Genomic DNA, 26,320 nt, shown 5'->3' with positions numbered 1-26,320 from the left:
TTTAAAAAACATGATCCTGGGGCAAAAACTATGATCCTTGTATTACTTAGGCAATTACAAAGATTTATAACATTAATAAAAGAACAGAGGGATGCATTTGAAAACAGGAAACTGAATGTGTCTCTCTCACTCATTCATTCCATAAATATTCTTTGAGTTTTATTCCATATGCTGGGCAGGAGCCTAACTGCTGGGAACACATCAGTGAATAGCCAGGGCACATATCTCTATAAGCTACTTACGTTCTAATGGAAGGGGTGAGAGGAGAGAAATAACACTCCAGCCTCTTTTGCTGTTGTTGCTTGAATACATCAGGTATTCAGCTGTTGTAAGGTCTTTGGACTTGCAGTTCCTTCTACCTAGAATACTTTCCTTAGATAGACCCATCATTAGCTATGTCATAGAGTATGTTTATGTTCAGCATTCATAGAGACTGCCAAATAGTTCTCCAAATCATAGAACCAATTGCCTCCTCACTGGAAGTATGTGAGCATGTCAATTCTGCATCTTCAAACTCTGTACTTGATTATACATTTGAATGCCCTCTGTTCTTGCCTCTGGCTGATTTTTCTATTAAGTTGGCCTTTTTAGTCTATAAATGATAGATTTTGATGGACTGAAATTTCTGATTTTAATTCCCTTACAGTAATTAACACTTTCTTATTTAAAAGCACTTTGCATACCCTAAAATCATGGGTACATTCTTCTGTTATCCTTGTAGAAAATCCATTGTTTTAGCTCTCATATTAGATTATAATCTATCTTGAGTTGATTTCTGTGTATAGTGTGAGTTGTAGAACAAAACACAATTTATCCCTATGGAATCCCTGTGGAAACAAAGCCCGTCATTTCTTTATAGCTGTATCCATATACATGTGATTCTCTTTGTTGACAATCAGATTCATTGGTCTATTTTCTCTGTGTTTCTTCTGAAGCTTTCTAATAACGTTATCATGCAACAGTCTTCCACTCTTTTTCTTCAAGATTATCTTGGCTCTTCTTGGTCTTTAATTCTGATTGAGATTGCGTTTACTATATAGACTGACTTGAGAAGAATTGATGGTTTTATAACATTGAGTCTTTCAATTCCTGATGTATCCCTGGTAAACATTTCTGGGTGTGTCTGTGAGGGTATCTGGAAGAAATTGACATTTAAATTAGCAGACTAAATAAAGAAGATTGCCTTCACCAGTGCCAGGGGGCGTCATCCAGTATGTTGATGGAGCATAAAGATAGAGCAAAAGGGAGAAGGAAGACAAATTTATTCTCTCTGCTTGAGCTGAAATATCCATCTTCTCCTTCCTTCAGATATTGGTGGTCCTGGTTCTCTGGCTTTTGGACTCAGACCAGGACTTACACCATCAGGTCCCATGATTATAAGGACTTTGGGCCCAGAGTGAATCACATCACCTGGGTCTCCAACTTGCAGACAGCAGTCTGTGAGACTCCTTGGCCTCTATGACCATGTAAGCAAATTCCTATAATAGATCTCCTCTTATATATGTTTCAATATATCCTATTGGTTTTGTTTCTCCAGAGAGCTTTGGCTAATACACCATAAATCACATTGTTAGGACAGACTTATTCAAACTGGTATATCATGGAATAAGGTTTCAGGAATACAAAAACAATCCTGTCAAGCAGAATATTATGATATCTCAGAGTTCATCTACCAGGAGTCAGCAGCGGGCCAGTCCTGAGGAAGAGCCTTTCTTTGGAATGTCCAGGACTTGAACAACCATAGTTTAATTAATTAACCCTTTCCCGTAGGAGAAATTCCAAATTTTTCTGATGGTTTGGCCTGAGAAGCTGGGAGATACTAAAATGGAAATTAAATGTAAGAGAGTAAATTTAGCAGAAATATCAGGTTCTTGCTATGAGATTTGTTGAATATGAAGATCCTCTTAGGCATCCAAGATGAGATGTTAATTAGGCAGTCAGATATACAATTCAGAAGGTTGGTATAGAATTTTAAGTAAAAGATGTCATTTTGACAACCATGACCACATAACCAGGAGAGTTAAGGTGTTTGCAGAAGTACTAAATATAGATAACAAAGGGAGGAAGACCAAAGACTAAGAACCTAATATATTCCAGTATTGGAGGTCAAGAATATGAGAGAGAGCTAGAAAGGGAGGTAGAGAGGAAATGGCCAACTGAACCAGTTTCTTTTTGCATTTTTTTCTTTAGCAGGTATGGGCTTCCCAAGGGGAGATGAACTCTCCGGTACTTCTGGTTATCTGTGCATATACTTGAGTGATTTTGTTAGGCCAGTGAAAATCATCAAAGGCAGCATGGTTAAAGAGCTTTTATAATCAATAGGATGCAAAAGCCTAAAATGAATTATAAAGTAACAGTGAGTGGGACCCAAAGAAAGATGGGTAAAGTGTTAGCAGTGTTTGTTACATAATATTCATAAATATTATGAATCATAATAACTTACTACAAAACCCACCACAGAATTTAATCATTATCTATGCCAATGAAGCCATTGGTGTATGTTCTTCAGATTCCTTGCATCCCCTTAACGTCACCACTGTTCTGGATTTCGTACTTACTGTTTCTCAGCTATTTTAAAAAACAAGTTTACTACACATTATACAACTTAAAATGTATAAAATTTTATTTTTCTTGTTGTTAGTTTTTATGTGTTACAGTGCCATCATAGTCTTCTGAGTTTGTTTCATTCATTCACCATTGTTTGAATTACTGTTTTTGAGATTTACCCATGTTATTCCGTATATGAATGCATACTTATTCATTTTCTCTGCTACATAAAATTGTATACCTTTTTAAACATTTTTCATTATAATGAATATTTTGGATGTTTCTAGATTTTGGCTATTTCTCATAACATTTTCATAGGCATTCTTGTTCACATATAAAACAATTTAACTCTGGGGCTTCGAGGAATACTGTTGTTTAAAGATAGAGTAGGGCATATATATATACTTGTTCATCTTTAAGGGTCATCGCTTACATAGAGATCTGTTTGTTCATGTGGCAAAGCAAGCCTTTTAAAATTACAGAGGATGTGGATGCTGTAATATCTATTTTTGCTCTACCTCATCAATTCTCTTCTTTTTCAGTAGTTTCCCAGCTACTCTTACTTATACTTTTAAACAAGCTATATAATAAACTTATAGTAAATAAATTTTTCTATAACATATGTAGAAAAATCCTCAAATGACTATAAGTATGTAGATACTGGCATATTTCCTTGGTGAGACTACAAAATGGCACAACCACTATAGAGAGGAATTGGGTAAACTATAACAAAACTAGTTTTACATTTACCCTAGACTCAGAAAACTCATTTCTAAAAATTTACCTGAAGATGCTTCTCTACAAATACCAAACAACATATGGAACATTATTTGTACAAGCAAAATATTAGACACAGGCCATAGTCTGAATAAACTGTGGTGCATTCCATGCTATGTGATGACATAGTGTGCAAATGTAAACAGAGAGAGATATAGTGAGTGATGAAATGAAAAATACTTCCATGAACTGATAACTAGAAAGATTAAGTGCAGAGATTATATAAATAGTGCTAAACATGTACAGAAGATACAGGGAAATTTTTAATCATGCATATTTGCTTCTATTTGTCAAAAAACAGCAAGACAGTGACTAAGAAACTAGAAACTAAAAAGAGTGGTAGCCTATGGGGGATAATTAGGAAAGGAGTGGAAGAACTGGGATGAGAGTGATGCTTCTATGAGTTTATATTTTCTATAGTTTTGAATTTTGAAAAAGAATTATGTTTGTATAGCCAAAGAAATTTATAGCATTAAAATCAAAATCGCAGTATAAAAAGAGCCCATCATGTTAACTTAACTGGTATCTCTTACCGTAAACCAACTGTGTATGGAAATATGTGAAACAACTATTTTCAGAAATTGGGCAATAGGCAGCTTAAGGTTATTATCCTTGAGATAAAATGATATCTGGAAAAATCATCAAATGTTTAGAAATTGAATAACACTTTTGTAAATAACACATGAGTAATCCTGAAATTATTTTGTCTATGTTTTAAGACAGTGTAAATATATGATTATAGTGAAGTTTTGCTCTGGGAGAAGGAAGATTCAAAGGTGGAACATTGAGGAAAAAGCCTATGGTACTAGATTTGAACTTGAGATATCAGTGTGAGCCCAAATTTTCTTGAATCCTTTTTTCTTACCACTGTGATGGCTTCAGAGGCCATCAGATCTTAGTCTTGATTTCTCAGTGTACAAAATCTAACATTAATTTATAAGCAAAATCCCTCTTTTGTGAGGAATCTGGAATATACTTGAAACTGATAGGTCAAGAGAACATGACCAGTTAGAAGGGATTCCCAGTGCTCAGCTTTCTGACAAATTTAGTATGAAAAAAAGAAAAATAATAGTGTGATATTAATGGATTATAACAAGGACTCCATAGTGATAGCACCAAAGAATAAAGAGAGAAATGCTGTCTAATAAATATAGACAGATGACACAATTAGAAAATCACCATTGTGTAACTACCAATCTAAAATATGACTCAGATAATCAAATGTTTGCCAAGAGCACTGGATGAAAGTTGTTAGGTAAGAAAATATTCACGCATACATGAAGTCATTCCAGGAACAATGCATTAATGAAAAAGGGAAGTGTTACTTTTATCATTATAAAATCTGATGGCTGCCACCTTGACCTTTACTCTTCACTGTTGTCATCAGTAGGACGACTGGCATCACATTCCTTGATACGATGCACTGGAAAGTATAATGTGGTTATCTGGCTGGAGGGCAAGCCTGAGAAGACTGACAAGGAAAAGTGTTATAAATCCAGAGGTACTCTAAGGGGCATCTTCTCTGGATTCTACAAAAACTGCAGTGCAGTGAACAGCTGATGAGCTATTCAGAATACAGCCCAAATGTAAGGCCGGGAACCTTGACTGTATCCTAGATGGAAGCAATGAACAAATAGTTTTGGGCAACAGAAAATTTGAATATAAAGTGTGTATTAGGTAATGTTTTGTATCATTGTTGCATACATAGTTATACAGATACTTTCATATTACATAATCTATGTAGAATAGTTTAATAATAAATATAAATAATTTGAAAAGATTCCTTGGGTTACCACTTACATTATTTTAGCCAGTGGAGTGAATCTATGCAGTTCACTATAGATTTAGACTCTCTTTAGTTTACATGCATCCACAGGGTTTTACATACTTTGTTTACCAACCCCACAGTCAATGTTACCAGAAAATTCTCCTATCAAATTTAGTCACAACTAGCTTTGTCCATAGGAATGAACTTCAAGTCCATTCTTCCAGTGCATTGGCCACAAACCTTGGACTCTATTTCTTTCAAAAATATCAGCTGTACTGTCAAAAAAATGTCTAGAATCTAACCATATTTTACATGCTTATGGTTTCCATTACCTCTCTGAGCTTGTTTCCTGAAGTTCTTCCATCTTTCCTTCTGTTTCAGACATCCTCGCCTCCTTATGTTTCCAAGCACTTGCCTGTCACATGTTTTCCTTGGGGCCTCATGTTTGCTCCTCCCTCTGCCTGAACGTTCTCCCCAGGTACCTGCATGACTTACTGTTTTACTTCTCTCAAGTTCATTCAAGTTTCTGTTCAAAAGTCATTTGTCTTTGTCACTTTATTTAAAATTGCTGGCCTCCCAGGATGCCTTACCACCCACACTTCTGCTTAATTTTTCTCTATGATAATAATCACCTTTTAATATATGATATGCTTTTTAATATAATTTGAACTGTTTATCACCCCTCCTTAGAATGAAAGCTCCATGCAGACAGGGAGTTTTATTACTTAGTTCACCACTCTATTTCTGGAGGTTAGAACAATGCTGACATATTAACAGTCAGTAAGCAATAAGCATTTAGTGAGTAAGTAAATGTTTGATTAAATACACCAATACATGGAAATGTATTATCTTTAAAATCATTTTACCTGGATTCCTGTAGACTTCATGCATAGGAATAATCTTAAAGTTGAACTATCACCTACAGCTCTGTAGTAAAAGACAATATTATTTGTCTATAGAATATGCTTAAAGTAATGCATTTTATTTACTTACTTTCATTTCCTTTTGTTGTTAGAAATTAGTATGTATCTTAATAAGAATTTTAATAATAATCAAAAAAACAAAATACATGGCTCGAAGAAATTCATCTTGTAGAAGTTAACACAGAAAGATAAATAAATCAAAATTTGATACCAAAAATCTGCCTGAATAGTTTAATAGAGGATTTTGAAATTCACTAAAAGAATTGTGATGTCATTGATTCAGTGTATAATTACTGGACACCTACTGTGTGCTAGTTGCTTCTGGTACAGTGGTAAACAAGACAGAACAATCCTGAATTCTTCTAAGTTGCACTCTCATTTGGGACTTTCATTCCAGTGGGAATGTACTATATAGTGGATGTGGCCCACTGTTTCTAAAATAAATTACCTGTTTTTCCAATTGGAAAGGATTATTTGTCACAAAATCTTTCTTTCTATTATGTTTGTTTCTATTTGAAATGACACTACCAAATATTACTAAAGCAAATCTGTGTGTGTGCACCTGTTAGAGAAACGACACCAAACTCATCTGCCATAGACCAGTTACAGTGATTTCAAAGTAACTTCACTTAAAACCATCTTCCAAGAGTGTTTGGTGGTCTCTCTCCATCTGAGAAACTTGAAGCTTAGCAAGTGATTTATTGCTCTTTGCTGAGGGGGTCACCAAGCAAACAAGCACATAGGCTGCATGACCATGTCTTCTGGTCCAGTTAGAACAGTAACACCAGCAAGACTCTGTTCCTGAAGCAACACCCCCATGGGAAACTTAACTACAGCAAGGTTTCCCTGACAGCACAAGAGAGAACACTTTTCACTGAAATTTCAAGGGTTACAGAATGGATTTTGAGGTCAAAGGCATGGTGTGGGTTAAATTTTCTTTTATTTCTCTCTCTTTCTGAGCGAGTCAACATGTATTGGAGTCATCCAGCCATAGGGGACACCTCACCCTTCTGAAAGAGGACAAATCAGGTGCTTTTATGAAATAACATAACAGTCATCTTTGGTAGAATTTAGCAAAAATAAAAATATTATAGGTGCTTGCATCTTACCTCTGGCTTTTTAAAAGGTTGGAAGCTGTTTCTCTAAGAGGTGGATATGTCTCAGTAGGTAAAGATTGGTCTCAATTTTTACTTTGTATTTCCAACAAGAGAAAAAACTTTCAATTCTGTGTCCTGAAATCTCAACGGGTGTTTTTCCTTTTTTTACTCTTGGGAAAAAAACTAAGAAAATCATATGCTTCAAAAAATAAAGTATTGCTATTACATTTGTCTGCTAGTTCTTCATATTTTGAGACCAGTACAAGAGCATAACCTATTGTTTGAGCCACTGAGCTTCTTGCTTTCTTTATGAGATATTTTGTAGAGGAAGAAAATCTTTCTGAGGGTATTATGAAAAAGTAGATTCTTATCTTTTGGTATCATTCTATCATGAAATTCCTTGGTGAGTCTACACCTTTATAACTAAATGCTTTATTAAAAACAGATGAAGAAGGTACTTATGTTTGATTTCAGAAAGAGACCCTAAGAAATTAGAAGTGAAATGCCATTTTAATGCATACTGGCAAGTCTGTATGCATGGCTATGGTATGGTGTTAAGGTGAAACTCTGCAAACCATCTTCTCTGTAAGACATATTTTCAGAGGCAAATGTATGGGAACAGAAAAATTATCAATGGTTAAAAGAGTAAAAAGGGCAAGTAGATATTGACTGCTTGTGCTCAAGATCTTTTTTAAAGGTTGATTTTGCCATCAACACAGAATTATTAGAAGGACTTCTTTTCTACCTAACACAGGCTATAATTTTATGCTCTTCTATATGTTCTTCACTAGCCTTTTTATGAACATTGACTCAAGTTCTGGTAGTTAATATCTGTGAAGTATTCTGAAGCTGGGTTGGATCTTTTCTCATGAGTGGTGAATTATTTGTATAATATCATGCAATTCTGCCAAAAAAAATGAAAAAAAAGTAACAATTTTATTTCCAAGAAAATATGCCAAAAGAGACCAATTTTATTGCTGTTAAGTTGAAAGCCATGTCTTTTCTGGTACTGCTCTGCTTTAAGAAACACCATGGAACTTATGTCAGCATCCTTGTATCATAGGTGCATGGCATAATCTCTATTTAAATATACACCATAAGCATTGAAAATGATCTAAAAGAAGGTTACAGAAAGCCAGGAACCCACTGTTAACACATTTCTGACATAAACACTAGGTCCCATCTTTCTCTGCTTGTCAGGGATGAATGTTTCCTTCAAGGGCTGGAAAAAATAAGAAGTCTCCTGCACCTCCTACAAATGCTCTCCTTCAGTGGCTAGCCTTGTGGAAAGCAGAATAGAGCAGATAGCTGGAGCTGCTTACGTGGAAGACCAGAGGCATGGAATCTGGTCCCTAGGACCTGCTCTGAGCTCTGTAGGACTGACATCAGTGATTCCCTCTTCAGCCAATTCATGCTTGCATTTTTATGCAAGTACTGTTTGTTCCCATATTTTTGCTTTTCTTGTAGTATTCTTTTGGCTTAGAATTCCCTTTGTTTTCCTATTTCTTTTCCTAAAATAATACTTGGAGTACCAAAAGTCCTAGATAAACATATAGGAAGATCCATGAATTAATGAAATTTGTGGGTAATTCTATATTGTAAAGTCTTCAATAGGAGTTTTTACTGTGTAAAACTGAATTCTCTTGTATCTAAATGCCAGTTGTTGGCATTTCAAATTATCAAGGAAAAGAATAACAAGGCCATCCTAACTACTGAAAATTCTTCAATTAGTCCTTGAACCCTGATTTGTATTTCACACTAATATAGGTGGCTTCTCCCTCCCTCATAATATACCCATCTTGGGGACAGCGTGTACCACTCACACATTCTTACAGTAGTTTGGATTTAATTGTTTCCTCCACTTCGATGCATTCATTTACACAAATATTTACTGAGTGGCTATGGTGTGCCACATACATCATAGTCAGCATAACATATTGAAGAAGAGTGAGGCTGTGCAGTTCCAATCCTGTTGCAAAACATTCTGTCTATGAAAACTTTGTGCAAGTTAGTTTCTTTGTGTCTCATTTTTTTCATCTTTGAAAGGGGAATCATAGTAGTATATATTTTATAGGGCTTTGTGATGAGTAAATAAGGGTATACAGAATCTAATACAGTATTTGAACAAGTTTTAACCTTGAGAAAGTTTCTTAGCATCTCTAAGCTTCAGTTTTGTTCTCTCTAAATCAGTCTTAAAAAAGTTAGCTCTCAGAACTCAGAGTTCATATTCTGACCCATAGTAAGACTACAGGTTCAGTGGTGTCCTGGAATTTGGATGCTGTTATAGTTCCATTATATTTCATTCCACCTACTATTGAAAGTTAGAGTTGGAACAGTCAAATCTTTAGCGTATTAGAAAGTGGGAAGCTTCCCTTATGTTTGGCCTGTAGTTTAATTCTGATTGTTCCATGTCTTCATCTCTGAAGATAAAGGCAAGCAGGCCAATGATTAAGTCCATCTGATGTAATACAAAGTCATCACTCCTAAGAGTTGAAACGACTCTAGAGAAAGATTGAGGATGAAACCCCATCAACAGTATTTGAAGGGGTGGACATAGGGCCAATTTAGAAACACAGGATATATTTTTAAAATAAATTTTAGTTATTGTCTGAAACCCTGTCAAACTTGTCAAGAAAATAATACATCTAGAGCAATGATTCCCAACATTCTTTTAGAAATTATCATCCCCTTAGGAGTCTTTTAAAATGTTTTTCCCCTAATCACATTCATATTCCTATGAAAATTCTAAACTACATATATACTGTATATCTGTGTGTTAAATTTTCAGGGCTGCCAAAACAAATTATCACAAATTACATGGCTTAAAGTGACAGAAATTTGTTGTTTCAAAGTTCTCATGACTAGAAATCTGAAATCAAAATGCCAGCAGAGCATGCTCTCTCTGAAGGTGATCTCGCTTCTTCCGAGCTTACTGTTGTTGCCAGCAACCTTGGCACTCTTAGGCTTCCAGAAGCATCACTCCATTCACATGGCATTCCCTCTCATGCCTTCATACCATCTTTCCTCCGTGCTTCTTTCTGTGGCTGAACTTTTCCTCCTCTTACAAAGGTACAAGCCATCGGACTGGGGTCCATGCTAAACCCATAAAGACTTCATCGTCACTTGATTATACCTACGAAGACCCTATTTCCATATAAAATCACATCCTGAGATTCTGGATAGACATTAATTTTTGGAGACACTATTCAACCCAGAAAAATCTGTTTTTGCACTGTTTGTATATCTGTGCTTTACACATAAAAAGTTTTTTATGACTCCTCAAGATCCAGTGAGTACCCACTGGGGGTAATAACAACCCTAGTGAAAAATATGCTCTAAGACAGGGGTAAGCAAAGTATGGTCTGTGGGTCAAATATGACCTGTTTCTTACTTTTGTAAATAGTTTTATTGGTAAGTAGTGACACTCATTTGTTCACATATTTCAGTGGCTGCTTTTGTAATGATCGGCAGGACTGAGCAGTTACCACTGAGACTTACCCACAAAGTCTGAAATATTTATTGTCCAGCCCTTTACAGAAAAATGTTTGACATGCCAAGTTCTGGAGCATTAGGACTGAGAATTAGATGTAAAGAAGTATTTCAGTTCACAGAGTGACAACTTATCAAACGGTATCTCGGCTTTATGGTTTCATAATATTCGTAAGGCCTAAGGTATTGTTATAGTGAGGTGTTCATTACACTGGAACAAAGGAGAGTCAGCAGAGGTCAAGCCAATTCCAGGAGGCTATTTAGGTGAAAGCATGTTTTTAGATATTATAAGCTTAGACGAAACTGATCCGGTCAAGGGTTTCACACATCAATAGAAGCAAGTCAGTAGTAGCACAAAGCAGGGAGATTGAATAAAAGTCTGGGTATTTGCACAAACAGAAAATGAGAAAACTTTTCCTTAAAAAGGCAGGTAGAAGCCATGGAGCAAAAATAAACTGATATTAATGAGATAGTAATTGCTAAAAAAAAAAGTAGTACTAATAGCTAACATTTGTATGAAATGAATTTTTTGCCCGGCATTGTTCTAAAAAGTCTCAACATATTTACTTGTTAAATCCTCAAACAACTAATTTGTCACGAAGTCAATAAAAATCCTCAAACAACTAATGAGTTGAAAATCATTAATAACAATATTAAAAATAGTATAAGCAGAAGAATTTAGTATTCATTTACCATCTATTCGGTAAAATAACCAAACCTCAAAAATAAAACCTCAAGACAGGCAGTTTCTTTAAATTTTAAAATTTGGGAAACTGGTACATAGAGAAGGTACTTGGGCAAAATCAAAGAAATATGCACGGAAAATGGCAAGGCCAGACTGGAACCTCGGTTTGTCTGGCCCTAAGTGGATTTTATTCCACATTTGTTCAGATGCCCAGCCCAAGTAAATGCAGACAAGTAGAAACCAAAGATAATGAAGTCAATAAAAATAGAACAAATGGGCAAAAAGATGGCAATTGGGAAACACGTTATAATTTCTTTTTCTAACACCAGGATCGTTTCCTTTTGCTTTGCTGTTATCACTCACATTCTGCTTGGGCCTCTAAACTCTCATAGGTGTGTGTGTGTGTGTGTGTGTGTGTGTGTGTGTGTGTGTGTGTGTGTGTGTGTGTGTGTGTGTGTGTGTGTACTGACAGATCGCAATTAAAATGACAGATAAAGACATAAGCTTCATGATGATCCTTAAGGGTAGTCACAATCTTTCTTACTTGTGATTAAATGACATCTACTGATATGACTGTCGGATGATAAGAATTTTTACTGAAATAGAAATTCTTAACTCTGCCTCACCATTTCAATCTTATCAGGAAAAACATAAAACATTAATGTTCGTTTGATTTATTTAATGTGTATTGAATATCCGCAGTGTGCCTGTATCTGATCCTGTTTGTCCTTCTTGGACAGTCCAGGAGGGCACAGTCTCTGCTTGGCTAATCCACCAGAGGTGGCAGAGTGTGCAGTGGAGTGTCCCTAACCTGTGTCTGATGAGAATACCTAGTTTATATTTTTAAGAGTTTTAAATACTCAGCACAATGTAAGTTCTCAAAAACAGCTATTTTTTAAAGAGGGGGAAAAAACAAAAGGGACAAGCTGAAAGAGCCTCTTGGTTAGATAAATCAAAGTCAAGGAGAGTACAATGAACGTCTGGAGAGGATACAGATGAGATATTGCTCTTGGGTCTTCCTGTTTATAATCTGAGCCAAAACCTGTTAATGCTCTACATGCACATATTTCTTCACACATCTGTAAGTGCTATTTGTCCTAGCAGTGGTCGGTAGTATAAAGGAACAATGTGAGCACTGAGGAAAGCAGAGCTAACTCACACCAGAACAAGAAGAAATAGGAATTCATATTTAACTCTCCATTTTGGATGCTCTTTCAGACAGATTAATGAGGATGCCACAAATTACAGGTTTTCTGTTTGTGTACTCATTCTCCTGTGAAGTGCTACGTAGTAGGCATTTGATGGCTCCCAAAGATGTTCACGTACTAATCCCCGGTGAATCTCCTGTGAATAGGTCACCTCCCCTGGCAGAAGGGATTTTGTAGATGTCATTCAGTTAAGGATCTTGAATTGGAGCAATTGTTCTGGATTACCAGGAGAGCCCAAAGTAATCACAAGGATCCTTAGAAGAGAAAGAACAGAGCAGGGGAATCAGAGAAATGTGAAGACAAAAACAGAATGAAACTATGGGCATGAGTACTTGACCGGTCACTCCTGCTCTGAAGGTAGAGGAATGGGGCCATGAGCTCTGAACATGGATGGCCTCCAGAAGGTAGGAAACAGATTATCCCTTAGAGACTACAGGAGTGTGATCCTGCCAACACCTTGATTTTAGCCAAGTGAAACCCAGTTTAGACTTCTGACCTTGAGATTATAAGATAATAAATAAGTATTGCTTTAAGCCACTAAATTTGTGATAAGCAGCAATACGAACAGAATACAAGACACCTAACCTGTCCCAAGGCATGCAACAGACATGCTGTCCTCAGTCTTCATTGTCCACTTACAAGTTTCAAAATTCCCCCTGTAAAATCTATGATGGGTGGGAGATTGCTCTTCACAACCCTAAATACAGTTCGCATTATTAAGCAGGAACTCATCAATGTGACACTTCTGAGTAGAATTGAAGTCAGCTAGGGTTGAGCTTGCCAAATTCTTTGCCAGTGTGGCAGCCTTGTGTACTTTTTTGTCCAGATGCAATATATGACAAGCCAGAAGCATGCAGTGCTTCTGGGACTCATTCTGAAGGTCTGCCTCTATCTTTAATATTTTGCATGGCTGTGTTTCATCTCAGGGTGCAAAGTGCCATCACCCCCCTTTTTTAGTATTGTATGCTGGAAGTTATGAATGAAAAGGAAATAAGAAAGGCTAAAGTAGGTGGAGTTGAGAGTATAAGAAGAAGACATATTTTTGGTTGTTTCATAATTTATTTCTCACATTACGGAGCTGGATTTCTTTCTGGTGTAGCCACTGTGTTCCAAATGATGCCAAACAGTAAAGGAAAGCCAGAGGCTTATTTAATTCACTCCTCATAAGCCAGGGTCTTCAGCTTCAGATGCTGCTGCTTTCAACCTCAATCCATTCCCACTTAAAAGAAATCCTTTCAGATGCTACCGTAAGGTCTCTTGTTACTCTTTGTTCCTGGTGCTCTTGGACATTTTCATCCTTTAAAAATTTACACCTTCATAGGAAGCTGAAATGAGGCATATCATTCTCTATTATATTATCTTAACCCACAGTTACTTCCCTTTATTTGAATTTATTTTTTTAAATCAAGCAAATTATTTTTATCATGGCAGAAATTTATATGAAATTAGTCTGCAGGAAGTTAGTATTTGGAGCATTATGTTCCCTCATTGAACAAATATTGCAACTGTGATTACATTACATGAGAAACGATATTACAGTTCTGTGCTTAAAACAGAAATCAATAGGTATGTAGCGAGTTCATTTTGGACTACTTGCAAAATCTTTCATTTCTGCAGAAAATAATCTGAACCATCCACAGACCTATTAGAATTCTCAGGATTTCTTTGTCATGACCATGGTGTACCTGCCTGCCCATTCCTCCAAAACAGACTTTCCAGTCCCAGTACAATGGACATCTTCAGAAAGGTGGGTAGCTCCTTGTTGTGGAGAGCTGAACTGACCTACTCTTTGTAGAACATTTAGAAATATCCGTGACTTCTGCCTACTAAATTCTGCCCAATAGTGACAATGAAAAGTTGTTTAGAGACATTGATAAATATAGAAGGCAAAATTTCTCTAGGTGAAAACTATGTAAAAATTAGGATCAAAAAGAAATGATGGTTCTAGGTCATGATTCTGTTCTGACAGTTACATCTAAAAGGTGTGTTCTAGTCACAGAGAAAAAATGCCTAAAATGAAGTGAGAAAGCTATGTTTATTAAATTCTGCAATGCCCTGAAAACCAGTCAACGTTCCGCTTGAAATATTTAAGTGCTCAACACACAGAGGAGGAATCCATTTCCTTTTTTCTTTACCACAGACTGAGAATGTGCAGTTCCAGAAGGCACAGTGGTCAGCAGAGGTGATGCCACATGGATTGTCAGAACAGCAGAAGAGAGAAGGGGAATGAATGCAGGGCAGACCCTGGACCAGCGGCAGCAGTAGTAACCATTGGCATTGAGTATTGATAGTGACCCTGGAATATAGCCACCAACTCAGACAGAAGATGCCACAGGCTACATTTCCAAGGTTCATGGAAATAATAGTAGTTGGTAGAATATTAAAATGGCCAAAGGGAGCTATGTTTCCAAACTGAGCTTAAGTCCAAAGTGGTGATTCATAGAAAAAGCAGTTCTAAGAGAGTAAGGAACAATTATTCACACTGATTATAAGGAGAGGTGATTCAGCTCCTGAAGTAGCTCAGCAATCTTTGAAGGGGTAGAAGAAATACCTTAAAGAGGGCTTAAGTTCTGAGTAGGGAAGTAGAAAAAATACTTTAATATATATATTTTAGAGAAAATACTATAATGTATTTAATGCCCAGAAAGGCATTAAAATTAAAATAGGCTCATTAGAATCCATAGGCTAATGATAACTAAGAAAAGTAGGTTATGTGCAAATCAGTGGGCTATCATTTAAAATGAGTGTTTTGCATACCTTATGAGCTATAAATACAAGAATTCAGTAGTTCAAACTAGTAATAAAAAAATGCAATCTTAATCTTAGAAAAATTTTAATGACTCTGTGCCTCATGACTACTAAGAAAAATTCAAAATGGATTAGTAAGTCATGGTCTTGTCTTTCTGCATTTTAATAAATTTAGTTCTAAATGAACTTGTGGTCCTCTCCTATCAGTGTCTATTTGAAGTTCATTTAGTCCTTTGAAGGTCAAATGCAATTATTTATCAGTGATTACATTATCCATGAAGTTTGGTATACATTGTTTAATATATGATTAAAGTGTAATGGTTTCAAACATGGACTACTAAGAAAATATACCGAAGTATTCGATAAGTTAGTAAAATCACAGCTAATCAACCTCACTTAGCATATAGCATCAACTGTTTAGTGACTCAATAGGAATCTTTAATGAATAGAGCAAATCTTATAGTTAGTGACAGTGTGAGACTTCTTAATATGACATAGTGATTATATATATGTATATATATATTTTCTCTCCTTTAAATTCCAGTAAAATAATAATAACGACATAAATACACAAAAAAATATCAGCAGGTAAGTGATTTTAACAATTTGCAAGATGTAAGTGTAATGGAAGAGCAATCAGTTGCTTGGTTAGAGGAGGAAATTAATAGTTGGGTGGCTACAGAGTTTGATGCCAATAAGAGGCAAATCTACTTTTTCCCATAGAATCCCCCCAAATGCTCTTGAGACCCAATTTACCTCAAGAACACTGGTTAGGAACTAAGCTGAAAATATGAGAACTGGTTTAAAATATAGATATGGAATGATTAGACCATACAACTACCCCTTCTGTTTGTGGGTAACTGGAAAAACTAAGCAGAGACTTTGTGACTTCAGTGATGTTAGAGACAGTATAGTGAGGAGACATGGGAAAGAAGAGACAGCTGATGAAAAGAAATATTAAGTGAATATCTACATAGGCATTTAAACACGCAGCTCTCTTGCTCTGTTTCTAGAACAGAAGTAGCTGGGATTTTAGCTTATCTTAACCAGGGCCCAACATCAAAGGACTAGAGAAACTAAACCACCCCAGAGAAATGGACTTTCATATATCAACATTTGTGTTTTAACCTCAGTTTTAAAAAGCTTATCTGTCACTCATTCACACTACAATAAACCCAATGATCCGTTGACCACTAACAGAAATTCCAATTAAATTTTTAGTGTCTCACTCTCAGAAAAGGATTTCCCTTATAAAACTCCTAGAAGATGACAAAGTAGAAAACCTGGATGACTTGTGTATGGTGGGTGATGCTTTTTTAGATACATATTGCCAAAGATCCAATCCATGAACAAAATAACTGATAAGCTGGACTGCATTAAAATCTTCTGCTCTATGGCAGACAATGTCAAGAGAATTAGAAGACAAATCACAGAATAAGAGACAATCTTTGCAAAAGACAAAACTGGTAAAGGATCATTATCCAAAATATACAAAGAACTCTTAGAACTCAACAATAAAAAAATAACCTAATTAAAAAATTGACCAAAGATCCTAATGAACACCTTACCAAAGAAGATGTAGAAATGGAAAATAAGCATATAAAAAGGTGTTCCACATTTTTACATCATCAGGGAAATGCACGTTAAAATACTCACGTCTATTAAAGTCTCCAAAATCCAAACCCTGACACCACCAAATGCTGGTGAGGATATGGAGCAATAGCAACTCTCATCCAGTGTTGATGGGGGTACAGAAGGAACAGCCACATGAGAAGACGGTTGGGCAATTTATTACAAAATTAAACTTTACCATATGATCCAGCAATCCTGCTTCTTAGTATTAATCAAGCTTAAAACATATGTCCACACATCGACTTGTGCATGGGTATTTACAGTAGCTTTATTCATAATTCTCAAAACCTGGAAGTGACCAAGATGTCCCTCTGTGGATGAATGGGTAAATGAACTGTGGTATATCCAGACAATGGAATATTATTCAGTGCTAAAAAGAAATGAGCTATCAGGCTATAAGGCAATTTTTTTTCTTGCTGTGTATTCTTTTTTTTTTGTATTTTTTAATTTTGGTATCATTAATCTACAATTACATGAGGAACATTATGTGTGCTAGACTCCCCCCATCACCAAGTCTGCCCCATATACCACATTATAGTCACTGTCCATCAGTGTAGTAAGATGCTGTAGAATCAATACTTGTCTTCTCTGTGTCATACAGCCCTCCCCGTGCCCCCATACATTATTCATGCTAATTATGGTGCCCCCTTTCTTTCCCTCCTGCCTTATCCCTCCCTTCCCACCCATCTTCCCCAGTCCCTTTTCCTTTAGTAACTGTTAGTCCATTCTTGGGTTCTGTGAGTCTGCTGCTATTTTGTTCCTTCAGTTTTTTCTTTCTTTGTTCTTATGCTACACAGATGACTGAAATCATTTGATACTTGTCTTTCTCTGCCTGGATTATTTCACTAAGCATAATACCCTCTAGCCCCATCCATGTTGCTGCAAAAGGTATGATTTGTTTTCTTCTTATGGCTGAATAATATTCTATTGTATATATTTACCACATCTTCTTTATCCATTCATCTACTGATGGGCACTTAGGTTGCTTCCATTTCTTGGCTATTATAAGTAGTTCTGTGATAAACATAGGGGTGCATATCTTTTTCAAACTGGGATGCTGCATTCTTAGAGTAAATTCCTAGGAGTGGAATTCCTGGGTCAAATAGTATTTCTATTTTGAGTTTTTTGAGGAACGTCCATACTGCTTTCCACAATGGTTGAACTAGTTTACATTTCCACAAGCAGTGCAGGAGGGTTCCCCTTTCTCTGCAAGCTCTTCAACATTTGTTGTTGTTTGTCTTTTGGATGGTGGCCATCCTTATTGGTGTGAGGTGATATCTCATTGTGGTTTTAATTCGCATTTCTCTGATGACTAGCGATGTGGAGCATCTTTTCATGTGTCTGTTGGCCACCTGAATTTCTTCTTTGGAGAAGTGTCTGTTAAGATCCTCTGCCCATATTTTTATTGGATTATTTGCTTTTTGTTTGTTGAGGTGGATGAGCTCTTTATTTATTTTGGATGGCAACCCTTTATTGGATCTGTCATTTATGAATATATTCTCTCATACTGAAGGATGCCTTTTTGTTCTGTTGTTGGTGTCCTTTGCTGTACTGAAGCTTTACAGTTTGATATAGTCACACTTGCTCATTTTGGCATTTGTTTCCCTTGCCCAGGGAGATATGTTCATGATGAAGTCACTGATGTTTATGTCCAAGAGATTTTTGCCTATGTTTTTTTTCTAAGAGTTTTATGGTTTCATGACTTACATTCAGGTCTTTAATCCATTCCGAATTTACTTTCATTTATGGGGTTAGACAATGATCCAGTTTCATTCTCTTACATGTAGCTGTCCAGTTTTGCCAACAACAGCTGTTGAAGAGGCCATCATTTCCCCATTGTATGTCCATGGCTCCTTTATCATATATTAATTGACCATATATGTTTGGGTTAATATATGGACTTTCTGTTCTGTTCCACTGGTCTGTGGGTCTGTTCTTGTGCCAGTACCAAATTGTCTTAATTACTGTGGCTTTGTAGTAGAGCTTGAAGTTGGGAAGAGAGATCCCCCCTGCTTTATTCTTCCTTCTCAGGATTGCTTTGGCTATTTGGGGTCTTTTGTGGTTCCATATGAATTTTAAAACTATTTGTTCCAGTTTGTTGAAGAATGCTGTTGGTATTTTGAAAGTAATTCCATTGAATCTCTAGATTACTTTAGGCAGGATGGCCATTTCACAATAATAATTCTTTCTAGCCAAGAGCATGGGATGAGTTTCCATTTGTTAGTGTCCTCTTTAATTTCTCTTAAGAGTGTCTTGTAGTTTCAGGGTACAGGTCTTTCACTTCCTTGGTTAGGTTTATTCCTGGGTATTTTATTCTTTTTGATGCAATTGTGAATGGAATTGTTTCCCTGATTTCTCTTTCTGCTAGTTCATCATTAGTGTATAGGAATGCCACAGATTTCTGTTTGTTAGTTTTATATCCTGCAACTTTGCTGAATTCAGATATTTGTTCTAGTAGTTTTGGAGTGAAGTCTTTAGGGTTTGTTATGTACAATATCATGTCATCTGCGAATAGTGAGTTTGACTTCTTCCTTACCAATCTGGATGCCTTTTCTTTCTTTGTATTGTCTGATAGTCATGGCTAGGACCTCCAGTACTATGTTGAATAAAAGTGGGGAGAGTGGGCATTCCTGTCTTGTTCATGATCTTAGGTGAAAAGCTTTCAGCTTCTCACTTTTAAGTATGACTATGATGTTGGCTGTGGGTTTGTCATATACGGCTTTTATTATGTTGAGGTACTTGCCCTCTATACCAATTTTGTTGAGGGTTTTATCATGAATGGATGTTGAATTTTGTCAAATGCTTTTTCAGCATCTATGGAGATGATCAGGTTGGTTTTGTCCTTCTTTTTGTTGATGTGGCAGATGATGTTGATGGATTTTCGAATGTTGTACCATCCTTGCATCCCTGAGATGAATCCCACTTGATTATGGTGTATGATCCTCTTGATGTATTTTTGAATTCAGTTTGCTAATATTTTGTTGAGTATTTTTGCATCTATTTTCATCAGGGATATTGGTCTGTAACTTTAGTTTTTGCTGGGGTCTTTGCCTGGTTTTGGTATTAGGGCGATGCTAGCTTCATAGAATGAGTCTGGAAGTATTCCCTCCTCTTCTATTTTTTTTAAAACTTTAAGGAGAATGGGTATTATGTCTTTTCTATATGTGTGATAAAATTCAGAGGTGAATCCATCTGGCCCTGGGGTTTTGGTCTTGGCTAGTTTTTTATTACCAATTCAATTTTGTTGCTTGCAATTGGTCTGTTTAGATTTTCTGTTTCTTCCTTGGTCAGTCTTGGAAGGTTGTATTTTTCTAGGAAGTTGTCCATTTCTTCTAGGTTTTCCAGCTTGTTAGCATAGAGATTCTCATAGTATTCTCTAATAATTCTTTGTGTTTGTGAGTCTTTGTGTTTTCATTGTACAATTTATTTCTAGTTTTATACCTTCGTGGTCTGAGAAGTTGGTTGGTAGAATTTCAGTCTTTTTGAATTTACTGAGGCTCTTTTTGTGGCCTAGTATATGGTCTATTCTGGGAAATGTTCCATGTGCACTTGAGAAGAATGTGTATTCTGCTGCTTTTGGGTGTAGAGTTCTGTAGATGTCTGTTAGGTCCATCTGCTCTAGTGTGTTGTTCAGTGCCTCTGTGTCCTTACTTATTTTCTGTCTGGTGGATCTGTCTTTTGGAGTGAGTGGTGTGTTGACGTCTCCTAGAATGAATGCACTGCATTCTATTTCCTCCTTTAATTCAGTTGGTATTTCTTTCACATATGTCGGTGCTCCTGTATTGGGTGCATATATATTCATAATGGTTATATCCTCTTTTTGGACAGACCCCTTTCTCACTATGTAATGTCCTTCTTTATCTCTTATTAATTTCTTTGTTTTGAAGCCTATTTTGACTGATATTAGTACTGCACCACCTGATTTTTTTCTCCCTATTGTTTGTATGAAATATCTTTTTCCATCCCTTGACTTTTAGTCTGGAGTGAAGTCTTTAGTGTTTGTTATGTACAATATCATGTCATCTGCGAATAGTGAGTTTGACTTCTTCCTTACCAATCTGGATGCCTTTTCTTTCTTTGTATTGTCTGATAGCCATGGCTAGGACAGGTTTTGGGTTTGAGGTGAGTCTCTTGTAAGCAGCATAGAAATGGGTCTTGTTTTTTTATCCATTCTATCACTCTGTGTCTTTTGATTGGTGCATTCAGTCCATTCACATTTAGGGTGATTGTTGAAAGATATGTACTTATTGCCACTGCAGGCTTTAGATTTGTGGTTACCAAAGGTTCAAGGTTAGCTTCTTTACTATCTTACCATCTAACTTAACTCACTTATTGAGCTATTATAATCACAGTCTGATGATTATTTCTCTCCCTTCTTATTCCTCCTCCTCTATTCTTTATATGTTAGGTGTTTTATTCTGTGCTCTTTTGTGTTTCCTTTGCCTGCTTTTGTGGGTAGTTGATTTTCTTTTTTGCCTTTAGTTACTATTTGGTTGGACTTCTTTCTTTGCTGTGATTTTATTTCTCCTGTTACATCTATTTAGCTTAGGAGTACTTCCATCTAGAGCAGCCCCTCTAAAATGCCCTGTAGAGGTAGTTTTTGGGAGGCAAATTCCCTCAATTTTTGCTTGTCTGGGAATTGTTTAATCCATCCTTCATATTTAAATGATCATCGTGCTGGATACAGTATCCTTGGTTCAAGGCCCTTCTGTTTCATTGCATTAAATATATCATACCATTCTCTTTTGGCCTGTAAGGTTGCTGCTGAGAAGTCTGATGATAGCCTGATGGGTTTTTCTTTGTAGGTGACCTTTTTTCTCTCTGTGGCTGCCTTTAATACTCTGTCCTTATTTTTGATCTTTGCATTTTAATTATTATATGTCTTGGTGTTGTCCTCCTTGGGTCCCTTGTGTTGGGAGATCTGTGGGCTTCCATGGTCTGAGAGACTATTTCCTCCCTCAGGATGGGGAAGTTTTAAGCAATTATTTCTTCAAAGACACTTTCTATCCCTTTTTCTCTTTCTTATTCTTCAGGTACCCCTATAATGTGGATATTGTTCCTTTTGGATTGGTCACACAGTTCTCTTAATATTGTTTCATTTCTGGAAATCATTTTATCTCTTTCTGCTTCAGCTTCTCTGTATTCCTGTTCTCTGATTTCTATTCCATTAATTGCATCTTGCACCTCATCCAGTCTGCTCTTAAGTCCTTCCAGAGGTTGTTTTATTTCTGTATTCTCCCTCCTAACTTGATCCTTTAGCTCTTGCATTTTTCTCTGCAGGTCCATCAGCATAGTTATGACCTTTATTTTGCATTCCTTTTCAGGAAAATTTGTTATATCTGTCTCCCCAGGCCCTCCTCTCTCAGGGGTTGTCTGGGTGATTCTGGACTGGACCAAATTCTTCTGCATTTTCATGGTGATAGAGGTAGTTGTAGTCAAGTAGCACATGTATTGGCTGGGAAAACCAAGTCCTTTCCTCCTTGCTGGTCACCCTGCCCCTCTCCGCTGCCTCTTTCGGTTCCATGCACACCAGGAGCAACACTTTGGGCTGTCCAGAGCCCTGCAGGGAGAAGCAGGTGTGCCGGACATGCTCTCCTGTGAGAACAGCGCCTTGCTCGCAGATTGCTCAGCCACTGTAGCAGGACCATCCTGGAGAGGGAATTAATATTAGGCTGTTTATCACTGTGAGGGGCTTCACAGCTGCATTGCCACCCAGGGAGCTGGGGTGCCTGGAGTTTCCCAGAAGTCCCAACTGCTGGGATGAGTGTGCCGGGACAATTCAGTCCAGCTATGAGGCCCCTGTCCCTTTAAGACCTTCAAAAAGCACTTGCTTTTCTTTTGTCCCAGGGGAGCCGATTGTGGGGACCAGCTCGCAGATTTTACTGTTCCCTAGTATTGAGCACACCATGTACTGTGTGTCTGCACTTCTGGTGTGGAAGACTAGAGCTGGGTATTTATCAGTCCTGGGCTCCTACCCTCTCCCACCAGGGAGCTGGGGTGGGGGGAGTGCTTGCATTCTATCGGGCTGTGGCTTTTCCCTTACCCCTTTCATGAGATACCAAGTTCTCGCGGGTGTAGATGTAATCTGGCTGTTGTACTGTACCCTCTGGTCTCTCTGTTAGGAATAGTTGTATCTGCTGTATTTTCAAAAATATATATGGTTTTGGGAGGAGATTTCTGCTGCCCTGCTCACACCACCATCTTGGCTCCTCCTATGATGCAATATTATATACTTACTTGTACAATCTCCTAAAACTAATGAATCAGTACAGCAAGGTCACAGGATACAAGATTAACATACAGAAATAAGTTTTATTTCTACATACTAGAAAAGAACATATAGAAATTGAATTTTAAAATAAAACATTTTAAATCACTGAAAAAATGAAATACTTAAAAGTACTCTAACAAAATGTACAGGTATCATATGATGAAAACTACCAAGAGCTAATGAAATAAAATTTAAATAAATGGAGAGACATACCACGTTCTTGGATTGGAAGATTCAACATAGTAAAGACAAAAACTATCTCCCAAGTTGATACACAGGCTTAATGTAATTCCTGTCATAGTCCTAGAAATAGTTTTTGGCAAGTTTAGAAAACTAACATTTATATGGAAATGCAAACAAAGTAGAACATCTATAATAGTTCTGAAAATGATAATAAAGTGGACAAGAATCAATTTAGCCAATTGGAAGATTACTATGTAGCTACAGTAAATAAGATTGTGTGTTATTTGTAGTAGGGTATGCACATAGATCAATAGAACACAATAAAGAATTGTCTGTACAAGGACAGTTAACTAATTTTTGACAAAGGAGAGAAAGCAATTCAATAGAATAAGAATAATATTTTTTAACAAATACTGCTGGAGCAACTGGACATCCATAGGCAATAAAAATGAACTTTAACCTAAGCATTACACCTTATACTAAAATTAACTCAAAATAGACCATAAATTTAAATGTAAAATTATAGAAATTTTAGAAGACAATATAGAATGTATTCTTTGGACCAAAGACTTGGTGAAGAGATATTAACCATGACACCAGAATGTGGGCCATAAAAGAATAAAATCAGTAAAATGGAACTCATCAAAAGGACAATCTTTTCTCTATGAAGAATCTATTAAAAGCATGGAGAGGTTAGTTACTGACTGGAATATTTGCCAACCACAAAAATGACACAGGACTCATCTAGAATATAAAAAGAACTCTCAAAACTCAACAGTAATCCTCCAAGACCCCCTGACACATACACACACATTCAATCCATTTAGCAAATAAGCAAAAGACAGAAAGAAGCATTTCACTTGAAAGGTCGGAAAGATGGCACATATGCATGTGAAAAATGTTCACTACACAATATTAGAATCACTAAAATGAAAAAATAATAAAAATATCAAAATCTTGGACATTCGCAGAGAAATAGGATTCATCATGATTTATGGGTGAGATTGTAAAATGGTACTGCCACTCTGGAAGTTAATTTGGCAGTTTCTTAAGAAACTAAACATAGTCTTATCTTACAACCTAGAAATTTCACTTCTGTGCTATCCCATAGAAATAGAAACTTACTGTCACACCAAAACAATATTATTCCCAGAAACTATATATAATAGACCAAAACTGTAAACAATTAAAATGTCCCTTAATAGAATAGCTTAACAAATGGTGGTACACCCATACCATGGGAAACTGTTCAGCAATAAAAAGAAACAAACTATTGATACACTTAGTAACTTAGATAGTTGCCATAGTGAGAAAAAAATGCATTTCTTGAAAAAGAGTGCCTATCATATACTGTAGATTCCATTTATATAAAATTTTCAATTATAAAAATTACAAAGCTGGAAAACAGATTAATGGTTGATAAGCATAGGGATGGTGGGGGTTGTGTGTATGTGGATTGTGGGGGGCAGATAAGTGTAGCTATAAATGAGTAGCTCGAGTAATCTTTGTGGTGATGGAATAAATCTCTATCTTGATTGTGATGGCAGTCACACAAATCTACACAAGTGGTAAAATTATATAGAACTATACATATACATTGACCAATGCTAAATTACTGGTTTGATATTATACTTTAATTAGATAAGATGTAACCTGTGGGAGAAACAGGATGAATGGAACATCTTATACTATCTTTGCAACTTTTATGAAGTTATAAATATTTCAAAATAAAAAATTACGGAAATAGTTCCCTCACTTTTAAGAAGTTGTAACATAAAACTAAGGAAGTTTCTTGAAAAGTAAGACAAAGATAGAAAACAAGAAGAAAATGTTTAAAAATCTTGGCTGTGAATAATGGAGTAAACATTACATTAATAGGAATTATAGAAAGGTAGGACATGGAAAATAGATGAGAAATAATCATTAAATAAATAAAACTCCACAAACTCCCAGAACTCAAAGGTATATACTCTTAGATTCCCAAGTTCTATTAAGTATTATTCATCATAAGTGAAAAATACACAAACCATATTATATTATTATAGATTATCAGAACATCAAAAGACAAGCAGAATTGTCTTATGAACAACACTCAGGGTTCAGGCTTGCCTCACTTTCCTTAACTCTGGAACAATTAAAAGGTTGAAAATTATATATAGATGGTAAAGTAAGTCACAGCTGAATTTCCATCATAATTATCCTTTTTCATGTTGTCGATGAGTGTGAGCTCTATTATAGAAGCAAGAGAATTGTGGACAATAATGCTTAGCACTCTGTGTTCAATAAACTTTACAGTAGGCCATGGATCAGGGAATAAAATAAATGCAAAATAAACCACAGTAGGTCAACTTCTAGTTCAATATTATCTTTATTTTTTAAGACTAGATAGTATATGATTTAAGAGCAAGTACCTTTGTTTATAAAGTAACTAAAAGTTTATCTCATATTTTTGTTATTTGGTCATATCACTGTCTTTTCTACCTCATATATCCACACTAATATGAATCACTGTTTTGCTATTTGGTTAAGTTCTGAGAATATAATTTAACATGGAAGAGTGGAATTGTGAAGACAAGATAAAAAAAAGGTAAATTAAGCATATCTAGTTTAAATAAATAAAAGTAGAAATCAAAAGAGATGGATTAATAAGCCATCCTAGAAGAAATAAAAATATGAAAATGTATCTTTAAAAAACAAAAATACAACATACTTCCTAGACTATGTGTAGCACATGAATATTAAAAAAACTTTAATTTGTCTATTTGCAAATAAAAAGTTTTTTAAAGAATTAAAGTTTGAATCTTTATAAGAGCAAAATTTATGTCCAACAGTTACTGCCTAGGGTTCTGGTAATAACAGTATGATCCGTACAACATATATGCCTATAAAATTTGAATATGCAAGATTTACACTGCAGAATATTATTATGCCAAAGAAGATTTCAGTATTTATGAAGCCAATAACACCAGTTTAAAATCTTGGTAAATATATT

Source organism: Manis javanica, chromosome 2 (genome assembly GCF_040802235.1).
Source record: "Manis javanica isolate MJ-LG chromosome 2, MJ_LKY, whole genome shotgun sequence".
In the NCBI taxonomy this organism is placed as follows: domain Eukaryota; kingdom Metazoa; phylum Chordata; class Mammalia; order Pholidota; family Manidae; genus Manis; species Manis javanica.
The sequence above is the reverse complement of the archived record's forward strand: the minus strand, read 5'-3'. Positions refer to the sequence as shown.